This window comes from Galeopterus variegatus, unplaced genomic scaffold (genome assembly GCF_000696425.1).
Source record: "Galeopterus variegatus unplaced genomic scaffold, G_variegatus-3.0.2 Scaffold46233, whole genome shotgun sequence".
NCBI lineage: Eukaryota > Metazoa > Chordata > Mammalia > Dermoptera > Cynocephalidae > Galeopterus > Galeopterus variegatus.
In genome coordinates this window covers 1-4915 of record NW_007772344.1, presented here as the reverse complement: position 1 = coordinate 4915, position 4915 = coordinate 1, and the positions used below count along the sequence as shown (strand labels likewise).

The 4915-nt window shown below is 34.7% G+C and overlaps 1 pseudogene; it reads left to right on the top strand.

The window, feature by feature from the left end:
• Positions 1-2237: 2237 nt before the first annotated feature.
• LOC103584186 lies at positions 2238-3291 on the top strand (annotated as a pseudogene).
• The last annotated feature ends 1624 nt before the right edge of the window (positions 3292-4915 follow it).

Below are 4915 nucleotides of genomic sequence, written 5' to 3'. Positions count from 1 at the left end.
ATCCTGTGCAGTCTTGGGACCCTACAGAGAGTCCCAACCAGCAAGAAGGCCCTCACCAGATGCTCCTCCTCAATCTTGGACTTCCCAGCCTCCAGATCTATAAGAAATAAATTTATCTTCTTTATAAATTACCTCATCTCAGGAATGCAGTTATAGCAACAGAAAAAAAAACCAAGGCAGTTGTTTACTATGAAATTTCAAGGTATCTAAACAAAACAGAACAAAACCCTCCAGAACTAATTAGCGAGTTTATCATGATCACAAATTACATGATAAACATACAAAAATTACATGAATTTCTTTATACAACAATGAGCAAACCCATCAAAACTGAAATTAAAAATAAAAGAACATTTAAAATTGTTAAAAAATAAATACTTATGTGTAAATCTAACAAAACATATATAGGACTTGTAAGCTAAAAACAATAAAATGCTGATGAACAAAACAAAAGACCTAAATAATTGAGGAGACAAGCACGATCATGGATTCGAAGATTTAGCCTTGTAAAGATGTCAATTGTCAAATATATCTGTATTAGTACCCTATAATTACTTTCACAAATAGACGTGAACTTTATCCTCTCACAGTTCTAGTAGCTAGAAGTCCTAGTCAAGGTTTCACCTAAGCCACACCGTCTGAAGACTCTGCAGAAGAATCCTTTCTTGCCTTTTCCAGCTTCCATGGCCATAGGATTTCCTTGGCTTGTGGCAACACAGCTCCAGTTTCTGCCTACCTTCATCTTCACACAACTTTCTTCTCTGTTGGTCTCTCCATTCTCTCCTTTGCTTACAAGGACACCAGTCATTAGATTTAGGGTGGATCCTAAATCCAGTGTGATAGCATCTTGGCATCCTAAACTAATTACATCTTCGAAGACACTGTTTTCAAGTCAGATCACATTCGGAGCTTCCAGTTGGACACAGTTCAGCCCACTAGAATGCCCAACTGAGGTCTGACAAAGTTGCAAAAAGAATGGATAAAAACACAGATAGATTTTCTAACAAATTGTGCTGCAGCAAGTGGACATCCATGGGGAAAAGAAAGCCCCAAACTGAATTTCACGTATCATGCAGACGTGAACTCAAAATGGGTTATAGACTTAAACATAGATCATAAAATTATATATATATATATATATATATATATATTTACAAAAAAAAGAGACTTCACTTAGTATGCAGAAATGAACTCAAATTGGGTTATAGACTTAAATGTAGATCATAAAATTGAATATGTATTTTATATCTCTATATATCTATGTAGATATAGATATATAGATATATATTTTTTTTATTTGTAAGAAAACGTAGGACAAATGTTTCATAATGTAGTGCCGGGAAAAGAGTTCTTAGATTTAATTAACATAAAAAGCACATTTCATAAATAGAAAAATTGATGTTAGACAATAAAATTAAAATCCTTTTTCTGTGAGAAAGGATGTTAAGACCAACCACAGACAGAGAAAATATTTGCAAACTATAAATCTGAAAAACTATATACCTGTCTAGGGTAAACAAAGAATTTGCAAAACTCAACAATAAAAAGAAATCAATTAGAAAATGGTGTAAAGATGAAAAGACACTTCATCAATTAGTATACACAGATGGCACATAAGCACATGAAAAGATGTTTATCAACATTAGAAATTAGGGAAATATAAATTTAAACCACAGTAAGATATCACAGTACACCTGTCAGAATAGTTAAATGAAAAACAGTAACAACACCTAATGCTGGTGAGAATAGAGAATCTGGATCTCTTGTACATTGCTGTGGGAATGTAAAATGGTACAACCATTCTGGAAAACAATTTGGCAGTTTTTTTACAAAGCTAAATATATAATATATATCTAACCATACAACTCAACAATGGATATTTATGCCAGAGAAATGAAAACTTATGTGCATGTAAAAACATGTACACAAATGTTTATAAAAATTCTATTCTTAATGGCCCCAAACTGGAAACAAACGAGATGTCCTTCAATGTGTGAATGGTCAAACAGAGCACTTCCACACTGCACAATCTTAGTGGGCAGAATGGACAGCAGACCCCTCACTAACTATGTGAGATGATGGCTGGGTTAATTAACTTCATTGTCATAATCTTTTATCATATACACATATACACATATATAAAATCATCACATTGTACACCTTGAATATATACAATTTTTATTTGTCAACTGTACCTCAGTAAGTCTGAGGAAAGCAAAAATAATAAAAATAAATAGTAGAAACCTACTGCTGCATTGTAATAGCTAGAACAGATGTTGCTAAGACAGGCGCTTTTACTGTGGGGTAAAAATGCCACATCACATGGCAGCAAACGGAGAAAATGCTATAGGGCATTACCAAAACATGGTGTCATTTATGTGGTTCGGAGTTCCACTTCTACTGAGTGCTGTTTATGGCTTTATGCCTGCCAAAGAGAGAATTTTCAACTTGAAATGTGATTCTCTACTTGACTGTGGACAGGTCATCATAATGCAGCCTAGTATAGCACTGATGGATATATATCAGTTTGTAAGTGTGGAATGTAAACAACTACAAACTTATTTCTGAACCAATGGCCTCTGATTCTACACATTTTGGTTAGTGCCCAAACGGCAAGCACTATTTAACAGTCATGCAGGGTCTCAGGTAACATGCTAACAATGGGTACAAGACTTGGCATTACAGTGACTCTATATTGCAGAAGTATGATATTTCATCAAATGCAAATATATGGCAGGTTTCTTGGCATCCATTTTTTGGGTGGAACATTTACAGCAAAAATAATAGATTACCAATCAGATCCAAGTGGACAATCCAGGAAACAACATAAAGTCATAACAGGTTATAGATGCCCAGCTTTAAGAAACAAACCAATCACCAATTCCAGACTGCCTGTGGAGGAACCACCTCAGGATATAGAACCACAACCAGGAAATGATAAGCTATTATCAAAACAGCCCTTAAAAATCAAAGAAAGCATGAAGCTAAGAAAGCTGCAAAGCAGGAAGCAAGAAGTAACAAGCATCCAGATTGGGCATCTCCCCTTTTCCCACAGAGCGCACCAGGAAATAGAAACTCTCAGTCAACTTCTGGAGACCTTGAAACAGACAGACAAATGAAAAAACTAAAGAAGAAATTGAAAGCAATCAAACACTTGAGAGAACAAGCTGTAACTGGAAAATAGCTGGAAAAACATCAACTGGAGAAAATTCTAAAATGTTCATCCTCCAGGGGCTGGAAGATTCTAAACTTGGATTTAAAGATTCACAGAAAGCAATCTGGTTACCAGTAGTCAGTCCAAACATATCTAATGGCAAACCCACTAGCTTAGTGGAGTATCCTTGTGTCTCAATGTTCACCTACAACTCTATTTATCCAAGATTTAAAAAAAAAAAGTGTGTGTGTGTGTGTGTGTGTGTGTGTGTGTGTGTGTGTGTGTGTGTGTGTGTGTGTGTGTGTGTGTGTGTGTGTGTGTGTGTGTGTGTGTGTGTAGGGTTTGAACCATGCTAACATATATTGTCTTAATGTATTTACAAATTTAAGCATAAAATAAGTTTCTGTTTCCTGATTTTTTTAAAAAGGGATATATAGCCTACTAAGTTTGAATGTGAGGAATATTTTCCATACGTTTCTAACTGAAGAAATTTTGGGGTCAGTTCTTGATCAGTAAAATATTAGGTGCACAAAAATTAAAGCAACCTATTTATTTTATTTGCCTTTCATTTTTTAAACAAGTTACCCACACATATTTCTACTTTAGTATGCATAAAAATATTATCTGTGATTCTGCTGCTGACCCAATATCATGTAATATTTATCAGTCAATATTATTTTAGTGTGTAAATTATTCCCTTAACATATATTATATCATAATTTTTATTTCTTACAAACACAAATATATGGAAAGTAAACAACATGCTCCTAAATGACCTGTGAGCTCATGTTCATAAAGGCTGTGCCCAACACTAGTTCCTGAAGTGTTTCACCTATATTATCCCTTAGTAATTTTACAGTTTCAGGTCTTATACTTAAGTCTCCAATCCATTTTGAGTTGATTTTAGTATATGGTGAGAGGTGCATGTCTAGTTTCATTCTTCTGCATATGGATATCCAATTTTTGTCAGCACCACTTGTTGAAGAGGCAGTCTTTTCCCCGATGTAGATTTTTGATGCTTTTGTCAAATACCAGATGGCTGTAAGCCTGAGGGGTGATTTCTGGGTTCTCAGTTCTGCTCCACTGGTCTGAGTGTCTATTTTTATGCCAGTACCATGCTGTTTTGGTTACAATAGCTTTGTAGCATAATTTGAAGTCAGGTAGTGTTATGGCACCAGCTTTATTTATTTATTTATTTTGCTGAGGATTTCTTTGGTTATTTGGGGTCTTTTGTTGTTCCATATGAAAGATAAGATGGTTTTTTCCATTTCTGTGAAGAATATCATTGGTATTTTGATGGGGATTGCATTGAATCTGTAGATCGCATTGAATCTGTAGATCACTTTAGGTAGTATAGACATTTTCACAATGTTAATTCTTCCAATCCAAGAGCATGGAATATTTTTCCATCTTTTTGTGTCTTCTTTAATTTCTTTCAGAAGTGGTTTGTAGTTCTCATTGTAGAGCTCTTTCACCTCATTGGTTAAACTGATCCTCAGGTTTTTTTTTTTTGTGTGTGTGTGTGTGTGACAATTGTAAAAGGGCTTACTTTCTTTATTTCTCTTTCTATTAGTTCATTATTGGAGCATATAAATGCAACTGGTTTGGGGGCATTTATTTTGTATCGTGCAACATTACTGAAGATACTAGCCAGCTCTTGGAGTTGTTTTTATAGAGTCTTTAGGTTTTTCTATACATAGTAACATGTCATCTGCAAATAGAGACAGTTTGACTTCATCTTTTCCAATCTGGATTCCCTTT